The sequence below is a fragment of the Suricata suricatta genome, chromosome 6 (genome assembly GCF_006229205.1).
Source record: "Suricata suricatta isolate VVHF042 chromosome 6, meerkat_22Aug2017_6uvM2_HiC, whole genome shotgun sequence".
Lineage (NCBI taxonomy): Eukaryota > Metazoa > Chordata > Mammalia > Carnivora > Herpestidae > Suricata > Suricata suricatta.
The window spans coordinates 27,260,816-27,277,118 of NC_043705.1; the positions used below are offsets into that span (position 1 = coordinate 27,260,816).

The 16,303-nt window shown below is 41.1% G+C and overlaps 1 long non-coding RNA gene across 1 annotated transcript; it reads right to left on the minus strand.

Moving 5' to 3' along the window:
* Nucleotides 1-5,840: 5,840 nt before the first annotated feature.
* LOC115294217 lies at nt 5,841-14,193 on the minus strand. Its single transcript, XR_003909768.1, has 3 exons — nt 14,028-14,193; nt 11,376-11,614; nt 5,841-5,927 (listed from the first exon to the last, which is right to left on the minus strand). It is a non-coding gene; the product is annotated as an uncharacterized LOC115294217 (long non-coding RNA).
* Between the last annotated feature and the right edge of the window lie 2,110 nt (nt 14,194-16,303).

Here is a 16,303-nt window from a genome sequence, read left to right on the forward strand (position 1 = left end):
TTTATGAATTCAGCTGTTCCTAGTCCTTGTTTTGTCTGTGTGTGTGTGGGGGGGGGGGTTGCCTCCTGGTGCTATGCTGATTTTGAAAGCAATTCCAGAGCACATCCCACCAGTCCAAAGATTGGTATTGGAATCAGGATGAAGAAATTTCATAGACAACACAATTTAGGGAACCATTCAAATACTTAGTGAATTTACTATGTAGACCTGTGTTAGTTAAGGAACTGGAGGAGGTGGTATAAGAAGATGATAATTCAGTACTAGCCTTTGGAGTGAGACAGAATGGGCTCAGTTCCTAGTTCTGGTGCCTATTAACTATGTAACCTTGAGCCTGAGAATAAACTTTTCTGTACTTCCATTTCTTCTCCTATAAAATAGGAATGACATATGTGATGCAGGTGTGGCTTTTACCACACTGCAAACAGAAGTTTATAGGAGGGCTTGATGAAAGTTAGCCACATTGTTACTGTTCCAGTTGTTTACATACATTATTTCAATCAACCTTACTACATCTCTTAGAGACTTTCCTCACTTTCATAGTTGAGAAAATCCAAAATTCAGAGAGTCTAAATGACTTGTCCCAGGTCTAGAGCTAATAAGTTACCTGCAAAAATGAATTGAACCTAATTGGTCAGCATTATCTTTCAAATGCTGGGGTAGCCTCCTTAAAGTCCGTGAACACTGATGCCAGGAGCTTGGAACAGGAAGTTCATCTTGTTCAGCCACCAGGGTTTCATGAACATGTCAACCGGACTTGTAATCAGCCTGGTAGTAAGCAGCTGTTTAAACAAACAAACAGCAAATACATAAACATATGGCATTTCTTGAGTGCGTGCCATGTGCTAAGCCATTCCCTAAGTTTTTCCTCATATTGTATCTTCTAATTCTCATAGTAACCTTGTAAGACTAGCATTATTATCATCCCCATTACGTGTGCTACCTGGCATTTAAATGTTTATTTACTCAAGATCACAGGGCTAGGAAGTGGCCCAGCCAGGACTTGAATGCAGGCCTGTCTAAGCCCAGAAGACGTATTGACTTGCTGATTGTGCTCGCGGACCACCTTTCAGATCTGAGGGCTGCTGTCTTACCTGCAAAGTCCAGGCTGTGTCCGGAGCTCCACAGGCGGTCAGCCCCGGCGGCCGTCCTCATGTCCATCCTGTTCCTTTGTTTTAAAATTTGTTCTTGATTATATTTCACATGCCAAGTCACTGGACGCTTGGTTTGTGAATTCTGCCATGAAGTTGGCCGTCAGAAAAACAGAACAGCCTACAATGGATTGATTCTTTTTAACTATTAGGCATTTATTGTGAACATAGTGGAGTTGTATTTTGATTGAACCTAACTAAATACTTACTGAAATGTCTGGCAGTACAAATTTACCCCAATGCAGGATCAGGTTTGGGAATCATTTATTTGAATTAAAAAAATCACAGCTCTTTCATTCTTCCTTCCTTCCTTTCTTTTTCTTCGGTAGGAAGAGAAAACATTTTCTACACACCTTCTTTTTGAATTCAGGATGAGTTACTCTTCCATGAATAACACAAATAATTATCCTCTAGGCTCATATTATGACTTACAAAATGATGTAAGTAGAGGGTGAACTATCACAGCATCCTGAGAATAAAGCACTGGATGAAAATATAATTTTTATATTCTTTCTTTAAAAAAAAATCACTGGGGCACCTGGGTGGCTCAGTCAGTTAAGCGTCCATGTCAGCTCAGGTCATAATCTCTTGGTCTGTGGGCTTGAGCCCCGTGTCAGGTTCTTTGCTAACTGTTAGCTCAGAGTCTGGAGCTTGTCTTTGGATTCTGACCCTCCCCTACTCTCTGTCTCTCTCTGTCTCTTTCTTTCTTTTTAAAAAAAATTTTTTTTAATTAAAAAATTTTTTAAATTTATTTTTGAGAGACAGAGACAGTGTGAGCAGGGGAAGGTCAGAGAGAGAGGGAGACACAGAATCTGAAGCAGGCTCCAGGCTCTGAGCTAGCTGTCAGCACAGAGCCCGATGTGGGGCTCGAACCCACAAACTGTGAGATCATGACCTGAGCCGAAGCCGGACGCTTAACCGGCTGAGCCACCCAGGTGCCCCCTCTCTGTCTCTTTCAAAAATTAATAAAACATTCAGAAAAAACAAAAACACTGGATTGGCTTTTCAGACCCAAAATTGCCAGGTTATGATGAAAAATTTCCTATAATTCTAGTCTAAAGTTGGGACATTTGACAGGAGAACCAGTGGATGCAGAGCTGGGAACATGGGTGCTAATGGCAGAGGTGCCGCCCCAAGCTGTGTGACTAGAGGAAGGCACGTGTTCTCTCAGGTCCCCGGTGACTGTTCCTGGAATGAGAGGACCATGGTCCCTGCGTTATTTCATTGAATACTCACCAGGGTTTTGTAAGATTACATTGGTCCCAGTCGATAGAATGGAGAATTAAAGCTCAGAGAGTTCATAAGCTTTCTTCCAAGTTGTGTTGTAACTTGGCATCTGAAAGGCAGAGTTGATTCTAGGTGTGAAACACAAATGTATGCAGGTCTGAGAGGTCTAGCCTTGTCCTGGACACACACAAATCATAATTAATCTACCACAGTTCAGTCAGTTGTGCTCTTTTACACGTCCTTGGGGGGTGGGATTTTGAACTCAAGCCTCTAATAAAAATTGCATGGTGGCAGGTTTCAGACGAACTTACTTGGAGGAAGCGCCTATGCGAGATGACTGTAAATGCTGTTTGGCATCATTTAAATTAAATTGGGAATGTGCTGAATAGGGGACTGACTGAAATGGTAAACCACTGTGCTTGAACCGTATTCAAGGACAGAGCTGAAATAAAAAGTGTAAAGCCAGCTGCAAAGGAGGAAGACAGCAGGTCGGCTGCATCGGCTCATGGCAGCTTGCCCTGGTCTCGGCTCTGCTTGGCAGCTCTCCTGTCCCAGCGGGTAGCTGCAGTGAGGGTAGGTGACAGTGTGAATGGGCAGCCTTGGGAGAAAAAGCGCCTGCTGGATGGCCTGTTGCTATTGTCAGGTGGGAACCATTCCTGCAACCAGAATGAGTATTTTTCCAGGAAGTCCTCTTTTAGCCATTAATTATGTTTGTGAATAATATTGAGATATGTGTGCGTTGCCACTCTGAGCGCTTTGCAAACCAGGACCCAGCTACCCATTTTTAATGAGTTCGCGCTGCAATGTCTATGAAGATTCAGCTCAAGAAGAAAGATGCAGGATTTTTCCATCTTTCCATGATGGTTATTGTTTGGCCTTGATTCATTTACTCATACATTTGGCACTTTCTGAACACTCCCTCTGTGGAGAGTTCTGTATAGTTGTCTATGCTTGGAATACATTTGTGAATGAGACAAAGATCCCTGCTGTCATAGAAATTAAGTTTCATTAATTTACATTAATAAATGGAAAGAGCCCTAGCTTTGGAGCCAACCATCTATGGATTCTGAGGTTAATTTGACTACTTCTTAGCCATGACCTTACTTGCCTGAGCCTTTCTTTTCTCATGAGTAAAAATGTAGACCATAATTCTGGCTCATAGCTTTCATATAAGGCTTAGAACAAATGGTGGATGAAGCCATGCTTGGTCCTCAGTAAATGCTACCTCCTTCTACTTTTCCCTGGCAGTAACTACTTCACGACACAGGGCCTTGCTCTCTGCCGTGCACCAGCCAGTTCCATACCCAGTACTTTGTTCTGTGCTCAGTGTGCAAAATTCATTCATCATTTTCTCAGAGTTGTATTTTCAGCTGCAATTGGCCAGAAACCGGCAGAAAGAAGGATGAGTGGATTGGATGTTTGCATACCTACAAAATTAATCTTTTGACTATTTAACCCCCAATGTGATGGGATTAGATGATGGAACCTTTGAGAAGTAATTAAGGTTGGAAGAGGTCATGATGGTGGAGTCCTCATGATGGAATCAGTGCTCTTATAGATCAGGAAGAGACACCAGAACTTTGTCACTTTCAATGCATTGAAGAAAGGTCATGTGAGCATATGGTGAGAAGGTGGTTGTTTACAAGCTAGGAAGAAGGTCTGCACCAAAAATAGGACCACTGGTACCTTGACCTTGGACTTGGTCTTCAGATTGTGAGAAGGGTGTTTGTTGCTTAAGCCGCCCAGCCTATGGTATTTTTCTTTATAGCCGGGCCAAGCTGACTAAGACAGTGAGCTTCATGGCGTCCGGTAAGGTAGGACGGCCTTTGGTGCTGATCCATCCATTTCACTGCTTTGAGCACAGTCATCTTCCATTATAGTCACTCGGCATCTTAATAGGGGTTTTCGCATCCAATTCTCTCCTTCAGAGGCACCATTACATCCATGGGGACTTCAGATCCCAGCCAACAACAGAAGGTGCTCTCAGAGCAGGCCACACAAAGCAGTCTGCCCTCTGCAGAGCTCTGAATTGCAGTCAAATCTCCTTTTGTTCAATTACATTGTGGTTTTTTATTACATTTTTCCACTGGCGCCCAAAATTCTGATTGACCTTAGAAATGCCATTTCTTAATATAAATTAAAAACCTGCCTCATTATACCTTTTTTTTTTTTTTAACACTCTGAGTCTTTCTTTGAATTTCTGTCTAAACTAAACAGAAACTAATAATGACTAAGGAATTTACTAATAACCTTTGGTACAGCTTACCCAATGGAAGTATCAATTTCACTTATCATTGTTTAATTTTCAGGTGAGAGGTAGAGAGAGGAGGAAAATGTTTTAATTGTATTGTAATTTTAATATCATTTTGCTACAAATGTAATAGGTAATATTCATCATAGAAAGTAGAGAATGAACAAAAATGAGGAAATAATAGCTTATAATTCCAAGCCCATCTGATAAATATCATAGTCATCTTTGATAGTTATTAAAGACTAGTAATCTACTTTTATACTTATCAACCTAGTTTATCTTTCTCTGTCTTTAGATACTTTTATATAATATCACTTTTTGTCCTTAGCTCAATTTATTCTATTCCAATTATATAACACCATTTTAGTAACTTCATAGTACTCCGTTATATGGATGTACCATAACTTAATACATCTCTGTTAAAAAAATTTTTTTTTTTTAAAAGGATGCCTGGGTGCCTCAGCCAATTAAATGTCCACATCTTGGTTTTGGCTCAGGTCATGATCTCATGGTTTTCTGAGTTCAAGCCCTGCTATGCTGTCAGCACAGAGCCTGCTTGGGATTCTTCTCTCTCTCTCTCTCTCTCTCTCTCTCTCTCTCTCTCTCTCTCTCTCTCTTTCTGCCCTTCCCTGCTCATGCTGATACTATCTATGTCTGTCTCAAAAATAAATAAACTTAAAAAAATTTTTGGGGTGCCTTGGTGGCTCAGTTGGTTAAGCGTCTGACTTCAGCTCAGGTCATGATCTCGCCATTTGTGAGTTTGAGCCCCACATCAAGCTCTCTGTGGATAGCTCAGAGACTGGAGCTTGCTTTGGATTCTGTGTCTCCCCCTCTCTGTGACCCTCCCTTGCTCACTCTGTCTCTCTCTCTCAAAAATAAATAGTAAAACAGCAAAAAAAATTTTTTTTAATTTAAATAAATTTCCTGCAGTATACCTTTCATCTCCATGACTTATTCATTCCATAACCAGAGCCTGTAACCTATTCACCCCTCTGCCCCCATTCTTTACACTTTATCCCTCAGTTTTGAGGACACAATTAACAATATAATGATGAGAATCTACATGGCCAGATATTTTATCTGTTTCATGCTTATTTCTTTAGAATACCTTTCTAAAGGCAAAATGGTGGGTCCCCATTTACAGCCAGATTCCATTTAATTCATATTTATTTAACAAATATTTGTAAATATCTATTAATTTCAGGCAGTAATAGACCCTTGAAGAAAAGTCATGTGATTAAGGCACACAGTCTCCATCCTCAGAAAGCTTGTAGTTTCATGAAGTTGTCCAATTTATCCTCCTGTAAGCAGAATATGAGAGTGTCTTTCATAATCTACAAATTGGCTTCTTCAAAAATACCTTTAAAAGTGTTCAATATACATTTGTTGAATTGCAGAAGAAAACATTTCCCAGTGTCCCATGTGAAGGCGCAGTACCACATTGCAGCAGTGCATGGGTATGGCTGCTCAGAAAATGATGACCTTTCACTACAGTTCTTGCAAGTGAGCATGGGCTCCTGAAAATCAATAAACTCGTATTTTCATGCCTTGACTTGACACATGTTTTCTGCCCCAAACCTCATGTGTTCCTCATTTTAGCACCTCTGGTGTCTGGGATGTTCTGTTTGAATGTCATGGTATTTTTGTCCAAACAAATTAGTATCCGAAATGTCTCAAATGGAAACACATTCCCACATGGGGCAGGGGACTGGACAAGATGGCTTTGAAATGCCTTCCAGCCCTATTTTTTCCCCTTCCTTTGTCATTGTAAAAAGAGAAAAGGGTCCTCAAAAAGAACAAAATCTGTTTGAACTCAGATAAAAATTATTCTAAATCATTAACAAAGAAAGAAATCTATCTTTCCACAACACAAAGAGATCCCAAAATGTCATACCCAAATCTGCAACATGGAAAATCTGAACCATTGAAAATCATACATTAACTATGGTTATAAGATAGTCATCTCATCTCAACAGCTAAAAATATACAGGGACAGTCAGAAATATTGCCATTTTTTTTATATCCAGTGAAATAGCTTCATTTTTACTCCACAAAGAAAAAGGCTCCTTTGAACACTGAACAATATTAAATTTGCTCTTAACTCCCGTTATGTCACATTCTGTCTTAAGGTCATTACTGCCAGTTCTTTCCTGGCCAGGGTGCCTCCCCTGTACCAGAGTCCTCCCAGGGCCCGCCCACATTCCTCAGTCTTGGTGAACTATATAGCCCATCTCACCTGGGTCCAAGGCCTTCATTCTCTTTCAGTCTCCCCCAGCTTCTACACACCCCTTAGTGCCCATGCCCACTATGCTTATTTAATGGCTAGCTAAGCCAGAAGTATGCAACTGAGTTAACAAAAGCCTCTTGAAAGGTGACTTTTGCACTGACGGAATAGAGACCCAACACTTTCAAGTGAGGCTTTGGGCAAAAGAAACTGACATTGGAAAGAAGAGGTGTGGAGTCAGTAACCTCAACATCAAAAGTGAGGATAGTGAGGTAGGGAGAAGTGAACCACCAAAGGATCATTTGATTCAGCAGAGTAACACAAGCCTTTATAGCAGTTACTGTACTGTTTTTTTCTGCTATGGAACTTTCTCTTTGGGGGAACTATAAACATCTATTTCCCTGAAATATCTATGTTTTCTTTTTCTTTTTTTTAATGTTTATTTTTGAGAGAGTGAGTGAGTGAGAGAGAGAGAGAGACAGAGTGTGAACAGGGGAGGGACAGAGAGAGAGAGGCAGACACAGAATCAAAAGCAGCTCCAGGCTCTGAGCTGTCAGCACAGAGCCTGACTCAGGGCTCAAACCCACAGACTGAGACATGATCTGAGTTGAAGTCAGACACTTAACTGACTAAGCCACCCAGGTGCCCCTCCTTGAAGTACCTAAATTGATTTTACTTAAATTGGAGCTGGTCACTTTCAAAATACCCATGAGGCTATGTTTTCCATAAGTTTGTCTAGAACTAGACCAATTGGTTGGTTGCACACCCATCAATGCGATTATAAATCTTGGGGAGACCTTGACATAATGCAGAGTCCCAGGCCTAGCTTTCCATTCATCTTCATTTAGGAGGTCTAGGTGGGAATCAGATAATCCTGAAGCAGATGCATCTAGAGTTGAAGTGCCTGGTGTCTGACTTTGGGTATTTTATGGAGAAGTCTGGACTCATTTTGGTGACATGTGAGGGTTTGGAAATCATGCCAAGATTTTAGCATAGTAGTTCTAAAGTTGTTGGTGGGGTGAGTCCAGTTCAAGTAAAAGAAGGGAAATAGATGTCCGTGTTCCATGTCCACATGGGGGAACATACCATCAGGCAAGAAGGGACAGGTCTGGTTCTGAGCTGCTTAAATATCTCAAGACAATTAAAAACATGAAAGCCTCAAGCATATTATACAGGACAGGCCCACATGAATGGAAATGAGTTACAGATATTGAAAGCTTTTGGTGCTCAGCATGACTGCTTGCTTACCTCAAATTCTTCTACAAAAGAGAGTCTGAGGGCCAACAAATAGCTTATATAAATTAAAGAGTAAAGGAGCTGCCTCATTTCTGAGGCAGATATAAAGAAGGGCTCCCATCACCCGTAGGCTAGAGTCTACAGTCCCCAGGATGGTGCGTCAGAGCTTTAATTACCTGCCCAACCTCCCACAGCTCCTCAGCATTCTCCCCACACACCCAGGGCTCGAGTCCCATCAACTGCTGCAAGTCCCTCAAGCATATTCTTCTGGAGAGCACACCTGCCCTTTGGTGCCCGCTCATCACTTCTCATACCTGTTCTGGAGCTGCTTCCTCTTTGGCCCCTTGAGATCCCACCCACTGTGGTGGAGTATTTGTGTTTTTCTTAATGGCCCCTCAGCCACACCCACACCCACTCTATCTTGGTTTTTAGGGCAGTTACTGCATTAACTTGTTTACTTGTCTGTCTTCCTTTATTATCCTGACAACCCCTCTAGGGCAGGAGTGACCATGTGCATGATGGTGTCACAGGACTTGGAATTGGGCAGATACTGAATGAATGTGAAATATCAAGACCATCAGTTTCTTGGGCATACTCAATCAAGGACAGGGTGGTCATAGAGTTAATGTTGTTTTTTTTTTAATTTTTAAATTTTTTTTTTTTTGAGAGACAGAGAGAGACAGCATGAGAAGGGAGGGTCAGAGAGAGAGGGAGATACAGAATCTGAAGCAGGCTCCAGGCTCTGAGCTAGCTGTCAGCACAGAGCCTGATGCAGGGCTTGAACCCACGAACCGTGAGATCATGGCCTGAGCCGAAGCCAGACACTTAACTGACTGAGCCACCCAGGTGCCCCGGAGCTAATGTTTTAAACCCTGGCTCCTTTGATAATGCTTTTATCTGGAGTGAAGAAGGATTGTGTTGGGGATGTCCCTCTATGTCACCAGGGTGGTTTGTGGCTTTCCCAGTTTTAGGGCCTATTGTTGGGATGCCTGAATTCAAGCCGGCCTCTAATCTCTGTGCCCAGTGTCTGTTCACCAGCCACCATGTGCTTTTGGAGGCTGAGTCTTGAAAGCTACACTTGAGTCAGATAGGACTGCAGGCAATTATTCTTCATTTGTCAAGATTTTTTTTAAAGGTTTATTTATTTTATCTTGAGAGAGACAGAGAATGTGAGCAAGAGAGGGCCAGAGAGAGAGGGAGAGAAAGAATCTTAAGCAGACTCCATGTTGTCAGTGCAGAGGTTCAAACTCACAAAAGTGTGAGATCATGACCTGAACTGAAATCGAGAGTCAGACGCTTAACTGACCCAGCCACCCAGGTGCCCTCCTTTTTTTTTTTTTTCTCAAGGTTTTTATTCTTGACCTGAAGTTACTCATTTTAACAGCCCTACAGCCAAAATCCTATTATTTTGTATATTTGGTAATTTGTATCAATCTATTGATGATTTGGATACACTCTTTTTTTCCAGTGAAGGAAATGGGATCAATCCCTTCTCCAGATTGAATTCTCTTCTGCTTTGTAAATTAGCTCTTTCAATCCTATTGAGAAACAAGAGAGCTAGCTTCAGCCCTGCTGCCACAGAGCCTTTTCTGACAGCAGCTGCTGACTGGACCTGGTCAGCTGCTTGTCAGGAGGATGGTAAAAGGCAGCGGAGTGGCAAATCCTTAACTGCCCAAACTAGCCTACTTCTTCACCTCTGGGAAGTTCCAGGGCAAATGCCAGTTTAAGGAACGCTAAAGAAAAGCCAAAAGCACTCTTATTACTCTCTGCTGATAGGTTTTATTCATTAATTTATATTGATTGATTTATTCATTCATTTTAATATTGGTTGAGTCCCTCTCTGTGTCATGAGTTGTGCTGGGTCTTGGCATGAGATGACTATTTCCAGTGTCAAGGGGGGGATATATGAGTCAGTACTTACAGAGCTGTCCGTGGTTCTGAACTCCAGCGAAGTGTGGCACTGTGGGGACAAGTCAGGGAAGAAGGGACTCTGTGGGCAGAATTGAGGGAGGGCCTTCTGGCAGTAGAACTGCACTGGGCAAGACAGCATGCTTGTGGGTGGTGAGCAGGGCAGGCCAGGAGAGGAGAGAGCCGCTCAAATCCTCGGAGGGCATGTCTTACATAGAGATCACAAATTCATTGGTTTGGCCAGAGCATAGGGTACAGATGTGAAGGTAGCACCAGAAGGCTCTAAAATGGGAAGACAGTCCTAGATGTGAAGGGCCTTGCCTGCCAGATTAATACAGGTCCCCAGGAGATGAATTTGTTCTAGTCTTTTACTGCTTTTGTGGCTCATCTCCACCTCAGCATACAGATGTACATCCACATAGTAGATAAAAATAAAACATTTGAACAGCTGGACAGTAAAAATCATGAGACTACAATGATAATATAATGCATTTAAAATAGTGCCATGCCAAATTGACTGATTTGATCGTTATTTTCTTCCCCCCTGATGTGCCTCTGCCACCTACCCTAGAGGAAGGGCCATCCCTACAGCACCCTAACTCTCTGGCTTCCCCAGCCTCCCTTCCAGTGCAGCTACAACAGACGAGCATGTTTCTAATTGCCAGAGACATCTTTGTTCTGTCTACAAAGACAAGCTTCTTTCAGCCCTTTGTGCCGTCATCTCAATCTGTTAGACACTTTCTGTTGGGTGTGGGTTTTGCGGTGATGGGTTTCTTTAACAGGCTTTGCTGTTGCTTTTTATCTGAAAGAAAGGGCTGCAAGAATTCAATGGATTATTTATTAAACAGCCAGTGCTGCTTTGAGAGACTTTTTTTTTTCTTTTGAGTGTTTAATAACGATTCTCCTCTTGGATGCTCTCTGCATAAAAGAAGTTAAACTATTGAAGAAATGATTTAACCATTTTAAAACTAATACACTTTAGAATTCTGATTTGAGATAAGGTAGAATTTTATTAACAAAGGGGAAATCTCATTTTCACCAAGTGGAACTGGGTTCCTATGGGGAGGACAGCCCAAAAGACAGCCTGGGAAAGTGTGACTCAGGTGACTGACAGCCCAAGATGAAATTAATGTGGCGCTCAGTGTCGTGCTCGTGAAAGCAAAAGACCATCCTTGTTCTCTGACCCCCTCCCCCAACACCCCATTCTGCACCCCAAACAGAGAGGACACAGAAAAAGATACATGTAAATGTAATATCCCTGATAAACATATTTTGGCCAGATCCTTGTGTAAATGAGCAAATTACAAGTTATTTATTCATAATATTCGCTAACATGCATTGAGTATAAGGACTATGCAAAGCATCTTCTAGGTGATATTACCTTTTCCTGGAAAGTGGTCTGTGAGGAGGTAGGATGATTTTCTTAATTTTACACAGGCCCAGAGGGGGTGCATAACTGCCAAGGTTAAGCAGCCTTTAAATATCATCGCCGGCATCCAAATTGTGGTCCATCCTCAAAGCACAGGTTTTTGACACTGCTATTATGATCTCTTGATATTTTTATGAGTTTCTTTGATAAGACAATAGGACTTCCCCCTCTAATCATCAGTCTTCACAGGCCTGATAGTGATGGGGTTTTTAAAAACAAAGGAAAAAGGAGCTTATTTAACATAGACTTGAGTTTCTACTACCACTACTACCACCAATGATAATGGCATAATGAAAACTATTTGGTTATTATAAACCAATACAAACCACTGATAATTACCATGTGTAGACATTACTGGGGCTATTAATTATACTTATGATTTTATAATATATGAAATTATGATTTTTTTAGCATTTGCTATAAAATCAGCTCGACTTCAGGACTGTGGTACAGCGAGCAGTTTCTGTCATTTTACAGAGGATGGAGAAAAACAGGAAGAATTTGGGAATAAGCTACCTAGGAGATCACAGAATTATATTGAGAATTATAGTTTTTATAAAAAGGAAAAAATTAGAGTCAAGTCATTGTATTTTATTCAGTACTGAACCCACAAGCTGGTTGTTTCCAGAGAGAGAGAGAGAGAGAGAGAGAGAGAGAGAGAGAGAGAGAAAGTACTTATTTTTCTTTAGCTGAATACTTTGACCATCTGGATTAAAATTGATAAAGCTTTTTAATTATCTTGTAGTCAACATCTGGATGCATGTTTTTAAGGGATGGTCTGTAGACAAAGACAGGTTGGGAAGACCTTTCCTTCTTTCATTTCCATTAGTCTCATTTTCATCATTGTATCTATTTTAGGTGATAGTACTTGTAAGGCTCTTGCAACTACAGCCCACTTCTGCGTTCCTCCAGTTAATGATTCTGTGTTTATTATTCCTCAAATAAAAGCTGGCTTAGGCATGTCATTGCTAAATATGTATGTTCTTACCTTCATCAAGACTGTTTTGCTGCCCCTTGAAAATGCCAGGCGTCTGCCGCCTCAGGGCCCGTGCACCTCCAGCTCACTTCTCCCCGCAATGTTCTTAGCATCACTCCCTTTCTCATTAGATTCAGACGTCATATTTTAGTTGCAGCCCTAAGCACTCCCTGTTTTTCTTTCCCTGATTTACTTTTCTCCACAACACGTACGTATTCTGACATGTTTTTTGTTTTACATACGCAGTCAATTTCAGTGTTCCCTCACTAACTGTAACGTCCCTGAATGCAGGGACTTTTGCTGGTTTTATTGACTATTCTATCTCTAGCATTTGAAAGCATGCCTGGCACAGAGTAAGTGTTCAGCACAACTTTGCTAAATGTATTATAAATAAGTGTGCATTATGAATAGAAAAAACAAAATGATATCGTGCTCATGTGAATGTAATTTCTGTGAGTGCATGAACCGAGTTGTTTTTTAGCTTCATCTCCAGGCCCTGAAGAGGGCCTGATCCATAACAGACTGTATGGATTTCAGTACATCTTTATGGACTGGGTGGATTAGAGCTCATTAATAAAATGATAGGGAATATTACTAGATTTTAAAGGAGAGAGGAAGTGAGGGAAGAAAGAAAGAAAGAGAGAGAAATGAGTAAGTATTGGTATTTCAGAGCTCAGTCCTGTTTCACATTGGTTTTACAGAGATTATACGTAGTTTTGTAGGTTAAGGCTAAAACTTCAAATAAAATTTGCAACCCTCCTATGGACAGAAAATAAAAATTGTGAATAAATATAGCATGTTGTGCAAACTCATATTGACTCCCTGTTAGCCACTCTTTGTTTGTTTGTTTGTTTATGGTGGTCACTCTGAAGTAGAGGAATGCATTTGATGGTATATCTTGTTAGTCTAGTGATATTCTCCTGTCGTACATAATCTAACAACCACTTACTCAGCAGACAAAATAAGAAAGATTGCTCTTTCCACATTCATTCTTTGTGGATCTATGGACAAAACAGACATTTGAGCTCTACCATGAACCAACCATCATCTACCTGGGAGGGTGCAGGGAAGGGGCAAAATATAAGATGAATTTTAATACTGAACAGAACACTGGCATTTGAAATGTCTGTTTATTACAAAAATGGGAAACCTTCAAAGTTATTCTCTCTGCTGGTTGGGAACCAGATCTAAACAGAGAAAGGAAAATTGCCTTTGGTTGAAGCCTGTGGCCAGCAGGCACTGGCATGCTCCAAAACAGAAATAGACATTATAAGATACGGAAGATCACTGTTTGACCCAGAGTTATCTTTAAATACATTGAAGCACATTTCTTAACATGGGACAGTTAACAGTATAAAATCTTAGAATTTGGAACATAGATGCTTAGATCTTTCAGTAATCAAAAGTATTTAGATATTAGACAAAATAAGGTAGAAAACATAATAACTTGAAAAGGACAGTTAAACAAAGAATGGAAGGAAATTATGGTGGCAGAATATTAAGTTATCCAGCATATAATTTGTTAGGAGCGGAAGTCTAGGTTAGTTCAGGAAAAATGGACAATTAGACCCACTTGAGACCACAGGTAAGACCTCTATGGTTCATTATATTATTGTGAAAACACTTACTAGAACTAGCTCCCAGCCCATTTCTGAGGGAAGAGTCTACTTCCAGACTCCTCGACAGCAACCTGAGGCGTATGATTTCTTTCTGCCAATGAGATATAAGTGGAAATGGAATATGACACTTCCTAGAAGAAGCTTTAAGAGCCATCATGAGATTCTGCCATCTCTCTTTTCCCTCTGTTAGGACATCAGATGTTCCAAATGGGCCCTGTTCTCTAGCCTAGGTCCCCACATGAAAACAACATGTAGTATATTCATAGCCAATTTGTAGGGACATAATGTGAGCTGAGTGAATTAGCCTTTGCTGTCACAAACCACTAATGTTGGGAATCTGCTGCACAGCTTCGCCGAACCTGATTGACATTATCTAAAATGGTCTGGTCTTTTCAGGGAACGTTGAGAGAGAAGTGGTAGGGAACAACAGAATTCTAAGAATTCCAAGTTTCTCTGAGTGTGACATCACATCAGAGTTGCCTGGGAGCTGTGTTGCCTGCACATTCACAGGCGTCCTCCCAGAATTGGTGAATCTGAGTATCTGGAGGTAGGGCTCATGTTTCTGCATTTTCATAGACTTCCTCAAGTGCTTCTTATACAAACCCAAGTGTGAGAAGCGACAGCCACAGTGTTCACCTAAGACTAAAGTGCAAGAGCAGGAAGCACTGAGTAAAAAATTAGAAATCTTATCTTTGGTCTTGAGATTGGGTCCTGGTTGGGGTGCCTGGGTGGCTCAGTCGATTCGGCTTCGGCTCAGGTCATGATCTCGTGGTTCATGGGTTTGAGCCCCACGTCGGGCTCTGTGCTGACAGCTAGCTTAGAGCTGGAGCCTGTCTTCGGATTCTGTGTCTCCCACTCTCTCTGACCCTCCCCTGCTTACACACACACACACACACACACACACACACACACACACATACACACTCACTCTCTCTCTCTCTCTCTCTCTCTCTCAAAATTAAATTAAAAAAAAAACATTTAAAAAGAGATTGGGTCCTGGCTCTGCCACTCATTATTAGCTTTGGGGTCTGGAACTAGTCACTTCGTTCCAGAACTCAGCTATCTGGTGCTACCATGGCTTTGAGGATAGCCATCTCTGCCACCTCCCAGAAATGTTGGGATAAAATAACTAAAAATATGCTTTTGTAAACTGAAAAATGCTTTTCAAGATATTGTAGTCCTGTTGAGATGTGGGCTGGCAGATGGCTTTTCTCTCGTGACCTTGGGAACCTCCGAGATCATATATTGAATCAAGATGGAAATCCACAACACAGCATTGGAAAGCAGACACAGCCCAGTCCAAGCTAATTTTATTTTGCTCTTTTAATAACCAGTAGGAAAATGAGTTAGGGCTTATTCATGTCTGAGAGATAGCTTAATGTCTAGAGCCCGTCAAATCTGAGCTATAGAACTGAGAAGACACACACATTTTGCTATTTCATTTGAGAATCCCAGATACTCAGAGAAGCCAAGAAGCCAAGAAGGGAGCGGTTGCCAAGCTGTGCTTAGACACGTTGATAAAGGATGGATAAAAAGCTCCTCTGGGCACTTCCCCATTCCTGCTAAGGTAGTGCATTTATTGAGTGTTCATGAGGTGCTAGGAGTGTTGCTCAGCATTTAAACTAAGGCTTCACAGTAATCTCAAGAGATGGGTATTTTCAGCCCACTTTTATAGATGAAGAAACTGAAGCTGGGTGAGGTAGAGTTGTTTGTCTAAGTTGACCCCTCTAACAAATGACAGGGGTAGGATTTGAATCGAGTGTCTGTCTGACTCCAGAGATTTTGCTCTCAGTTACTATGACTACTTCTCTTTACAAAGCAGATATAATTACTGTGGGTGAAAATATAAAAATGCAACAAGCATTATTGCTTTTACAACCAGGAAAAAAAAAGTGATACTTGGAACCGCTGAAACTGATCACCCAAATATCAAGGCATTCTACTTAGTTAGAATAAACTAAAAACTAAAATTTATGCCATCGTTTTACCCTACTCTAAAAAATAATAAATGCAGAAATGCATGGCTATGGCACAGTCATCTTTAGATTTGAATTGAATAAGTAGAAAGGAATAAAAATCATTGTAGCCTACAAGGTTTTTTATGTCACAGGAATCTAGACCAGCTCTAATGATGACGGAAAAGAAAAACATGCCCAGTGCAGTCAGCTCTTCTTCCTGCAATTATAACCCATTTAAAATGGGCATCCTGCGTCTTCTTAAAATGCTTTCCTTGATTTGCTCATCACTATAACTCTTAGATAATTCCTAAGGAAGGCATGCCAAAG